The sequence below is a fragment of the Marmota monax genome, unplaced genomic scaffold (assembly GCF_021218885.2).
Source record: "Marmota monax isolate L192 unplaced genomic scaffold, Marmota_monax_Labrador192_F-V1.1 WCK01_AAM20220418_F8-fsc00365, whole genome shotgun sequence".
NCBI classification, from domain to species: domain Eukaryota; kingdom Metazoa; phylum Chordata; class Mammalia; order Rodentia; family Sciuridae; genus Marmota; species Marmota monax.
Genome location: NW_026694544.1, coordinates 195248 through 207617, shown reverse-complemented (window position 1 = coordinate 207617; position 12370 = coordinate 195248).

Sequence of the window (12370 nt, the reverse complement as noted above, 5' to 3'; positions counted from 1 at the left end):
GTTTACGCAATTGTTGGCCATTTGTATGTCTTTTTGGAGAGTGTCTGTTTAGTTCTTTAGTTCTTTTAAAATTGGATCTTTACATGTGTGTTCAATATTTAAGTTCTTTATTTATTCTGTATGTCACCCCTTTTCAGATTAATAGTTTGCAAATACTTTTTCCATTCAGTAGGTTGTTTCTTAGTTTTTTTTAATATTTCCTTTGTGGAGCAGAAGCTTCTTAATTTTACAAAATTCTGCTTGTCTATTTTTACTCTTGTTGCTTCTGTCTCCAGGGTCCAATCTAAAAAAAAAAAAAATCATTGCCAACACTAATGCATTGATGTGTTTCCCCTTATAGTCATTTCATAATTTCAGGCTTAATATTTAGGTATGTAATCCATTTTGAGTTGTTTTTATGTGTGTGTAGAGAGAGAAGATGGGATCTAGTTTCATTCTTCTGCATATGGATGTCCAACATTTCCAGCACCATTTATTGAAAATACTTTTTTCTCCACTGTTTGTACTTGGCACCCTTGCCAAAAATCCGTTGGCTATATGAACGTGGATTGATTTCCAGTTCTCTGTTCTGTTGGTCTAGGTAACAGTTTTTATGCCAGCACCATGCTGTTTTAGTTACTCTAGCTTTATAGTATGTTTTGAAGTCAGATCATGTGATGCCTCCAGTATTTTTTCTCCCTCTCAGGATTGCTTCATCTATTCAGGGTCTTTTGTGGTTCCTTATGAATTTTAGGATTTTTTTTTCTATTTATATGGAGAAAGTCATTGGAATTTTTGGATTGCATTGAATCTATAGATTTCTTTGGATAGTATGGTCATTTCAATAATATTGATTCTTCTGATCCATGAATACAGGATACTCATGTATTTTGTGTGTGTCCTCTGTAATTTCTTACATTATTGTTTCATAATATCATCATAAAGGTCTTCTACTTCCTTGATTAAGTTTATTTCCTCAATATTTTTTTTTTTATTTTTTGGTAGCTATTATGAGTGGGATTGCCTTGTGAACTTCTTTTTCAGCAAGTTCATTATTGGTGTATAAGAAGCTACTGTTTTGTATATTAATTTTATATCCTGCAACTTTACTGAATTTATTTATAAGTTCTAATGAGTTTTGATGTAGTGTTTAGGTTTCCTAGGTATAAAATCATGCTGTCTGCCAATATTGATCATCAAAATTATTCCTTTCTGATTTGAATGCCCTTTATTTTTTTCCGTTGCCCAATTGCTCTTGCTAAGACTTCCAGTACTATATTAAATAAGTGTGGTGAAAGTGGACATCCTCATCTTGCTCCCTGTCTTACAGGAAGTGCAACATCAATAGAATGAGCAAAAAATATGTGTTCATTTCAATAGATTCAGAAAAAGCATTCAATAGGATTCAACATCCTTTCATAATAAAAAATTCTCAACAAATCAGGTATAGAAGGAACACACCTCAAAATTAAAAGGCCATATATGAGAAAATTCACAGCCAATATACATTATGGGAAAAAGCTGAAAGCAAAGGAAATTCCCATCTGGAGACTTTTCTAAAGCAAATAAACCAGTTGAAGTTTCCAAATATAGTTATATGTATTGTGTTGATGACTTGTCATAACAATGAACATTCTGGTTTAGCTTCTGAATTATTCTGTACACGAACAATCTCTTCAAAGTATAGAATTGGTAATGAGTACAGTACTAACTTCCTATTGAGTAGTTTTGAAACCCAGTTAAGATTGCAAAATTGGGCAACTTTACCTAGGATGCATGAAGAAAGGTTTCCATGGTTTCAGAGAATCAATAGTGCCCTCTAAAGGAAATCCTTGTGAGGTACATTCAATATCTAGGTTTAATTCAGCATTTATTCTGCTAAAATGCTACTTAATTGCAATTCACAGTATGGATTCAAAATTACAAAAAGAATTCATGTTAGTACTATTCATAAGACTCACAAGGAACTATCTACACCAATTCTGGACCGAGGGGCAAAGCCATGTTAGCCCTAGTTGCTTCTGCTCACTGTAGTTGTCACCATCTTTGTGTAAAGAAAGTTCCCGGAAAGGGTAAAAGTGATGATTTCTGAGTAAAGGATTAGGCATTCTAGTTTCTGAAAGATGGGAAACCCAGAAGCAAGTCCAAGTAAGTGTCTTGGGGAAATGTGCTAGATTGAAGGGCAAATGTGTAGAATTGAGGGCTGAGAAACCTTGTCAGTTTTTCCCCAGGGCAAGCACTGTGTATTGGGAAGATGGCCAGATCAGCTGAATTAAAAGAGGACAGGTAGAGTGTGTGGTTAAGACATGAGAATAAAAAGAAAAAAGTGATAGGAACCATTTGTGGATTTTTTTATATGTTCAATCTAACTTTGTGGTTTATTCTTATATTTTTCCCCTTTTCGTTTTGCATAATGTACAGAGAACTATCTACAGTTTGCTTGATACTGTTGCAAGAAATGTTGGGTAAAATTTTACATTATTACATTGGTAAATCTTGGAGATTAATACTGCCTTAGAGATGTAAAAAGCCAGTAAGGACCAGTGATTGTTAATTCTGGATATAAAATGGCTGCAGTAGGGTTATTGTCATAATGAGATAGTGGGAAATGAAAAATACTTTATTTTTCCTGTTACCAGATCTACATATCTGGATCATTGAGTCTATTCTTAAGACTTCCCTCAGAGTTCAAGTCTGGTTTTATCAGACAATAAAGATCAGAGTTTAGGTTGGCACTTAGTACATACATCTGTAACATACTTGACAACTTATCCTGCACACTACAACTTATTACTACACTTGGCCCTCACAATAGCCATGTGAGGTTGGCGGAGCAAGAAAACAATTCTCATGGCACATGAGTAGGAACATGTGGGAGTATTAATTTTCCAATATCCATTTTCTAGTAATAGATTAGAATATTAAAGATACATTAGGTTAAATGTTAATGGAAATAAAAATCTGTTCCCTAGCTTTGGGGGCAATCCATGTTAAAAGGCACATTTCAGCAGAAATAGCCATGGTTAGTAGAGCAAAGTGATTGCACTGTACCTTAATTATATGTGACACTCTGGTCTGAAGAAATCTGAGAATTAAGACAAACAGTCATTTTTATCAGCTTTCTCAAAATAAGACCAACATTACAAGGTGTGTCAGCAGAGCAGCAGGGGTGTGGGAGCTGCAGGAAGCAGTGAGCTCAGTTGTGTCACTATCTCACTGTCACTCAAGGCCCTCTGAGGATGTATTTTGAACTTCACAGGCTGGAGTTAAAAGGGGCTTTAAAGGTTCATTTAGGTTTTCTTGCCAAATGGCTTCTAGAAAGGACAGATTCTAGACAGTATACATTCCTTTAAATCTCCAGAGCAGGAAGTGACACAAAATCCCTCCTCCTATAATTCCTTCTTTTGGGGTAAGAGCCTACGTTAAAGTAGGTGCTGAAAATGTACTTCCAAAGATCTTATTGCTGCAATATCCTGGCATAGTGGCTGCTGGGCAGGAGTTGTAGTTGTAGTTCCTTAGGTCTGAGTTCCTCTGGTGAGTGGTGGGACATGGGTGGCCTTCTCTTAGCATTTTCAGAAGTCTTTCTGAAACCAAGGGTCTGCACAGAAATAGTGGTTCTTGGTGGAGTTGGTTGCTTCTGGAACTTCTGGATGAATGAACAAGCAAATTCTAGCCTGGACAATGTAGACACAGCCTTAGTACCACTGAGTGTGAAAGAAGCTGTCTTCAGTGTCTTGGTCATTAGCCACCATGTTGTATGGGCTGTAGAGGGGACTCTCGTGTTTCTGCTAATGCCCAAAGAGCTTCTGAGTCCTACCACGGTCACCCTGGCTCCACTCGTTCTTTTGGCCATCATTATTATTTTGCACTATATGGTCATCGGTACCTGGACACTCACATGGGGTATTGTCAGCACTTCCACAAGGTATGCAGGGGAGGTATAATCATCCCCACTTGGCTGGGCCTGAAGACACTCTGCCAGCTAACAACCCTGGCTTCCACCCTTAGCCCACTTTCTACATATCACTTGTCAGTTCTCCTTTGAAACTTTGACATATCAAGGAGGCAATCTAACAAAAGAGCACATACCTCAAGGAGGAGATCAGAAGTACTTCCTCCTTACACTCTCTTCTGTAGGGTCTTTCTGGCAATAATAAAATGGTCACTGTTTTGGTAAAATTTTCAGACTGGAAAGGAGAGTTTTCCTGTGTCTTTTAGGGATGATGAAAAGCAGTGAGTAAATGTGCATGTTTTAAAGAACCTCCTATACAAAATTCAGAAACATACCCAGAGAATCTTCTGGATGTTTGAGAAAACTGGTCAAGATAATGGGATTATGCTACCTGTCAGGATAGGGGTGGAGGGAGAGAGATTTTGGATACTACATCAATCAGATAAAGGAAAGTTTGTGTGTGTGTGTGTGTGTGTGTGTGAGAGAGAGAGAGAGAGAGCGAGCGAGATTGGGGGGGAGAGAGAGATTGGGAGAGAGAGAGAGAACATTTTGCCATATCTTCTACTTATTTAGTTAAGGGGTCATTCAGGTATTTCTTGTGAACAATGGAGCAATTATTCTCACATTTTATTCCTACTGAATTTGGGTGGCATTTCTACTGAATTTGAGTGACCAGAACAGCAGGATTCCTGGGGCAGTTTTGAAGTATTGTGAGAGAGGATAAGGAAAGAAGAGTAAAAGGAGTCAATGAAGCTGTACCTAAATGAGCAGAATATTCATGGATAAGAAGACTAGACTCGCTTACCATGTCTTCTGATAAAGAGAAAGAAACTAAATCCTAAGGAATATTTCTGGAGTCTTACCCATTACATGGTCAATTGCTAGCTGGTAGAGTAACTATACCCCAAAGCAGTGAGTTCACCCCATGGTGAGTGCAAAGTCTATAAACACATCCAGGAGATAGGAATGTAAATGGGTTTATTACTTTCAGCAAATAAGGACTGCATAGGAGATAATTCTCAAAGCAGTGCCTCCCCAAAGAAAGCAAGGGACTGTAATTGGAGAAACTTATTCATGTAAGAAAGACTCATCATCACATGTCGAGGTGGGCACATTCCTAAGCAGGCTCAGTTCCAGGTCATACATTGCATGTTCAAAACATTGGCAGGTGGGAATGCCTCTGGGCAGAGAATTTAGCTCATAATGAGCAGGTGTACTCTAGGTCATCTAAAAGGAATGAGTCAGACTGATGTGGTGATTTTAGCTTGTTGCTTCTCAGTTTCTCTGGAGGGCCTTATTTGAAACCAGCAAAACATGTTTGAAGGAGTATTAATAGTCATTTAAAGGGGAAGCAGCTGCCCTGGCCCCAAGCATACATGACTGTCCCTAAAACCATCTGCCTGGTGGCTAACAAAACTTCAGCCCTAGTTGCTTCTGCTCACCATGAACAGTTGTTACCATCCTTATGGAAAAGTTCCTGGAAAAGGAAAAGGTGATATTGCTGAGTAGAGGATTGGACATCCTGAATTCTGAGAGAAGAGAAACCTTGGAACCTGAAAGTAACATTTGGATTCCATCAGATGAGTAAATTACAGTAGATTAAGATTCTACTGGTCAGAAAACCTTTTTTTTTTTTTTTTTTTTTTTTTTTTAGCAACAAGAATCAGAAAGCTAAAACTGGAGGGATCTTTCTCCCATTTGGGGCTTTTTCTAATGGCAACCTAGGCTGTGGAGACCCCCAGATACAGTTTCCAGTTGTTGTAGGGGAGGCAGGCATCAGCCTGTGGGATCTAGTGCCTGCCCTACACTTGTGGTGTCAGTAGCCCTCTGATTGTGGCTTTATATCCCCTGGGCTGTAGCTAAGGTTAAGCATTCTTGAAGCCAGGTGACCTCCTGGTTGTGGCAGAGGAAGTGGTGTCCTCTGGCTCAGTCAGCTAATGTCCAAGGAATCATTCTGGAAATCCCAATCTAGACTCTGTTCCTCTAGTTCTTCTGATTTCATAACTGCTTCCCTCCCTGTGCTAAATGCTTTCTGCTTAAAAATATCTAGAGTTGATTCTGTTTCATGTACAAAACTTTGATACCCAGAGTACCAAGAAAAATAAGAGAACTACAATAAACATACCCTGTTGACATTTTCATTTCACTAATGAAGAAATGAAACCTAGGCACAGAAGGAAAGGAAGTTTGAATTCTAATAATAGTTCTTCTCTAATATACTAAATAGCAAGAGAAGTGGAATGGTATCAAATTTTGGAACTTTTGCGTGCCCCTAAGATTCATAATCTATATCATAGACTCAGAGAAGCCTGTAGTAAGAAGCATAATTAACTTTGTTTGCCCTAGTGTTTTACAAATTCATTTCAGAATGACAGTCAATATTTGGGAAATTTTAGTTTATTTTGAGGGCGAATTATAGTGTCAATATAATTTACTAAGAAAATACTCAAGACATCAAAAACAAAAGAATAAAGTTTTAAAAACGAAGACATATAGAAGAAAAGTTAATGAGCAGTAAAACCAACTGACACAGATGAAGCTTAAATAATTGTTATTTAGTTATTGTAGTCATTAAATTTAGTATGCATTTTAAGGAAAAGTATTAAAAAGGCAGATAAAATAATAACAAAAAGTCTGTATTTCAACAAAAAGTCAGAAGTAGGGAAGAGGGAATGAAGAAAATATATAGGATAATTTTTGTATTTTACATTGAGGAGGTCAACAGATTTGGGTTCATCCTTACCCCCAATAGAATAGCATTAGATATTTATTTATTTCCTAATTTAAACTAATATAAAATATTAGAAACAGTAATTTTCAAATCAATAGAAATAAAAAGAAAACCTAGTAGTAGAGAAATCGAAAATTCCTAAGATTAGATGACCACTGTTAAAACCCAGTAATGACAACTAAAAATGCAAAAAGTAAAAATACTTACACTGGCTTTTAAAGAAATTCAAATATATGTTCTTTAATAAGAATCTATCAAAAGTATAAATATATGGAAAGCATAAGTTAAGGATGAAAAAAAATGTGAAAAATACCAACCAAAGAGAAGTAGGAAATCTTTATCAATGCCAAAATATAATTGAAGGCAAAAGAAATTCTTTAGAGCCAAAGGGAAATTTTATGTTGCTACAAATTAAACAGGAATGATAGAGGAGAGGAGACCAAATTCTCCCACCTCTCAGCATTAAGTCCCAGTCTCCAGAAGTGCTTCCCTTTAGCTCTCTTTCATTCCTTCCACAGGGATGGCTTGCTTGATCAGTGAAATCAGAAAAGCACCCTGTGCATTCATGAACTCCTCTCAGGAACATTCTTAGAGCCACATATCAGAAAGCAATACAAATCCTGTATAGATACCTCCTTCTAGCACAGAATGGTCGAGTTAATGTCTGGCTTTGGAGAATTGAGCCCCTGCCCCTCAAGTCCCTTCGAATGAGCAAGGAAACAATGCACTTGCCTGCCATGCAGTCAAGGTAGCTTTAAGATAGCTCTTCAGCACACTCCTCCAACCAAATTGTGGCCCCTTCCCCTGCTACTTAGAAATTCTGGGACTACTACCTTTCCCCATCCTAACTATTCCAGTTATGACTGAATAGTTAAAGTGAATGAGTAGTAGAAACTCTACTTCAGTTAAAATTCAAACTAAATTTTCCAATTCAGTTAGCGCACAATGAAGCACATTCCATCCCAAACTGATTTCTAAGTATCTTTCTCAATTAGTTTATAAACCAAAAAGGAGAAAGATGTAGGTAATTAACACTCTCCAAACTCCCAAAACAGATGCTATTAACTTTAGTGAAAATACATTAAAGCAATATATAAGAAGAAATTGATTTTTTAAAAAAGTTACATTCTTAATGGAGGACTTCACTGAGCAAAAGGATAAAAAGCAGCACAGGAAACAGCGTATTTGAATAAAGAGGAATTTGAATGAAAATAACATTGAAATTTGTGCTCTACAAATAGGATACTTTTGTATCCTGTTTTTTTTTTTTTCATGTATTCATGGGAAAATCTACAAAACTTGATTATACACTAAGCTTTAAATAGAATCATAATAAATTCCCCAAAGTGACAATTTTGTCTTCCATAATCTCTTACTAAAAATAAAATTGGAAATTAACAACACAAAAACAATAGTAAAATAAAAATTTAAAATGGATCATAAATACCAAATAATCCTAACCCTTTGGTCAAAGTAAAAATTAAAATCACAGTTTGAGATAATTAAATTATATCTGATGCCTCTTGTGTATCATCTCATTTGCTCTTGACCTGACATCTTTATTCCAGCTATCTTTCTGGCAAAACTTCCCATGTAAATTACAACTCATTTTTTTTTTTGCAGATAACATCTCACCTAAGAGGAGTCATAATCAACACTCAGACTTTCAGCCCAGAGGTGTGGGGAGATTAATGCATTCAGCCAATGGGGATAATAGTCAATGGAGAAATACTTCCTTTGTCTCTTTGGGAGACAATTCTAAGGTATGTTAATACAATCCTTCCAATGTCCCTGTGAGATCAAGGACCATCATCTAACAGCTATTATCAACCCACTAGTGCATGCAAATGCTGGAGTTCCTTCCTTTCCTTAGTTCATTCTCTGTGGTCCCTTATTCCCACTTTGTAGAATCATTTTCCAAATCAACTAGCTACTTGGATACAAGCTTTTGCCTCAGACTCACTTTTCCCTTTCCAAGGAATGCAATTTAAGTCAGATAAGAGTCCTGGAAAGCAGCCCCGCTGCACATTATCCAGAGCCAATTCACTATTCAGATGGCAACAGGAGTCCCAGTGTGGTGAGATGAACTTTAGGTGACTGAGAGATGAATGGATCATTACTGCAAAATGATTGTCTATGAGGACTAAATATATTTAACTACAGAGTTAAGACTAAAGCACATGATTGGTTTCTCAAGGACTGACTGGCCTCTCAGTGTTCCTGCATCCTGACACTCACCATTTATGGTTTTGGTGTTCATCATGGGGCTGGCTTCTGCTCTGGAGCTAAGGGATATGGGTACTTTGCTGAGACTGTGGGATGATGGTAAGTGTGGAAGGGGGCTCAAAGCCCTTGCTTTGTTTCTAGAGGAGAGTCATTCCCTAGCCATGGAACACATTGGTCAGTTTCTCTAGCATATTTCCTTGGGAAGTCTAGGTTTGCTAGTAATCTGGCTGAGAACTGAGTTCTGTGCCTTAGAGACAATTGCACTTTCCCAAATTGTGCCTGGGACAACATGATTTTTCCCACCAAACAGCTATTCAAACAGAAACCAGTTCAGAGGTGGCAGCCATGCGTTGGAGAGTGAAAGTCAAGACAGCAGAAGTGCCTTTGAATGGTTTCCTGTAGCTGATTCCCCCCTTTGTCCTGCTTTTCTTCTTTATGTGGTGCTAGGTATTGCTTTTGAGTTACAGTATAACCTGAGTTACTCCTCTACGCTGACACTGTTGCAGAAGAACTAGCTTATTGTTAGCCAGATGCTGGAAAGGTTGAGGGTAGAGTGGTTTGGCATTTCTGTTTTAAATAAACATTTAAACTCTCTCAAAAAAAAAAAAGACTAAAGCACATGCAGAATAGAGTATGAGAACCAAGTGCAAATGTTTTTATGTCCTGATATTATGGAAATTTTAAAACTAATAAAAGTTGGGAAGAGAAGGGAGAAAGAAATTAATTGCCTTATCTATAATAGTTCAAAATCAAAAGGCATTTAAAGCTGATGAACTAAGAAGTATGTTCAATGATATAAAGATAAAGAATAAGAAAGATAATATTGTCAACTAAAATCTGTTGGAAAAAGGGTCAGGAAAGAGAAACATGCTAATTTTCTAACACTGTTGGATAGGGAACTAGTGGATATCATTTAAATATAGGACAAAGTGTATTAGGCACTGGGAAAAAATGCAAAGTCCTTTCTTAATACCAAAAATGTACACACACACAGGCAAAGAAAAACATAGAATAAAGGACATTTTTTAAACAGTTGAAACAGTACATAATATAATATGGAACAAATATCAAACATCTGAATATCAATAAATGTCAGATTGCTTAATTTATACATTGAAAGAAAGGTTTTCAGCCTGGATCACAAAAAATATCCAATCCTATACAACTCTTTGTATGAGAGACATTTCTAAAACATAAAGATCCAGGAAAGTTAAAAATAATAGTAGGCACATACCCTTAAAAATAGAAAGAGGATCAAGATTGTAATATCAAAAAACACAGAATTTAATCTCCAAAGCAGTAAATAATCCATAAAAATAAAGATTTTCTTAAGAAGCTAAGGGAACAATTACAGTGAGGATATGGCTATAAATCTCTTATGCATCAAATAACACTCAAGTATATTATATAAAGCAAAAATGAAAGAACCTACAAGAATAGAAACATTTCATTGACCTAATTCATCACATTATTAGACATAAAGAGTCAAGCATATGATTCTCTGTAGCTACCAAAAAAGCATTTGAAAAACAATTGAGCAATCATCCTTGATTTTAAAATACTCAAGTAAAATGGAAAAAGGTGTATATTTACTTAACTTGATAAAAACAATGGAAACATTCCTATTAAAATTATGTGCAAGATAATTATGACCACAATTACCATTGTAATATTGTGTTGGAGGAAGGAGGCAGTTAGCCAAGAGAATGCAGGAAAAGATGTCAAATGGAGATGAGGAGTTAAAACTATCGTTATCAAAATGATTAATACCTAAATATTTAAGAAAAAAAATTTTAAATACATATAGTATTCAGGTAAAAGATATAAGGAAAGAAAAGACCACATTTGAAGAAGAAGAAGGAGGAGAAGGAGGAGAAGGAGGAGGAGGAGGAGGAGGGGAAGAAGGAGGAACAGGAAGGAGGAAGAGGGAAGAGGAAGAGGAAGAGGGAAGAGGGAGGAGGAAGAGGGAAGAGGGAAGAAGGAAGGAAGAAGAACCACCACCACCTAGAAATGAGCTTACCAAGAAATGTGTAAGACAAAAACAGTAACTACAACAAAACTTAAAAACCATCACCAAAGCATACAGAATAATTGAATAAAAACATATAACTGTATACTTAGGTGGAGTGAATATTATAAAAGCAACTATTTAAATTGACTTTAGGGAGGGAAAGGGAGAGAGAAGGGAAATTGCATGGAAATGGAAGGAGACCCTCAGGGTTATACAAAATTACATACAAGAAGAAGTGAGGGGAAAGGGAAAAAATAATACAAGGGGGAGAAATGAATGACAGTAGAGGGGGTAGAGAGAGAAGAGGGGAGGGGACGGGAGGGGAGGGGGGATAGTAGAGGATAGGAAAGGCAGCAGAATACAACAGACACTAGTATGGCAACATGTAAATCAATGGATGTGTAACTGATATGATTCTGCAATCTGTATACGGGGTAAAAATGGGAGTTCATAACCCACTTGAATCAAAGTGTGAAATATGATATGTCAAGAACTATGTAATGTTTTGAACAACCAACAATAAAAAATTAAAAAAAATAAATTGACTTTAATAAAAATACCAAAAATATATTTTTTTAAAAGTTAAATAATCCTAAAACTTTTAAACAAAAAAATGTGTATGAAAATTTGAGATGAGAAATGAGGTGAGTGTCACTAGATATTAAAATATATTTTAGGGTTTCAAATTAAAACACGGTGATAATTGGCACATGAATAGACTGGCAACCAATGGGACAGAATGGAAAATCCAGAAATAGATCCAAATGTGTATAATTTAGTATAGATAAAGGTGAAATTTCAAACTTAATTCTAAAAATGTACTTTTTAACAAGTAGTGTCAGGACAATTGAATAACCATTTTGGAAAAAAAAATGAAGCCATATCTCATGGTATGTATAAGTTCTATAGAAATAGAACTTTAAAAAGTGTTAGATAAAAATAAGAGAATTCCTTTATGATCTAAAATGATGAAAAATAAATGATAAGCTTTACATAAAATTAAAGTATGGGTGGTAAAAAAATACATAAAATCAAAAAGATAAGGAACAAGTTGGGAGTTTCTAAATCATATCACAGATAAAGGACAAATCTATCTAATCTGTAAGTCAAGCCTAGAAATTAAGATCAATAACCTAATAGAAAAATGGGGAGAGGATATGAACAAGTAGTTCAGAAGTGTATGGCCCTTAAATCCAATCTCATATTTAGTAAGAAAATGCAAATCGCCTTGCCAATATTGATATGAAGGGTAAAATTGCTTAAGGAATGTGTAAAATAGTTAAAATTATGGAGTATGTTAAAATATGGAGTATCTGTTAAAATAAAATTATGTAGTATTTGTTAAAATAAAAAAATGATATGCCCATCATTTCCACTTCTGGGAATTTATCCTACAGATATGTGAAACTGACATACAAAACCATGCAATGAAGCATATTCTAAGATGAAAAGGAATCCAAATGTCCATCAA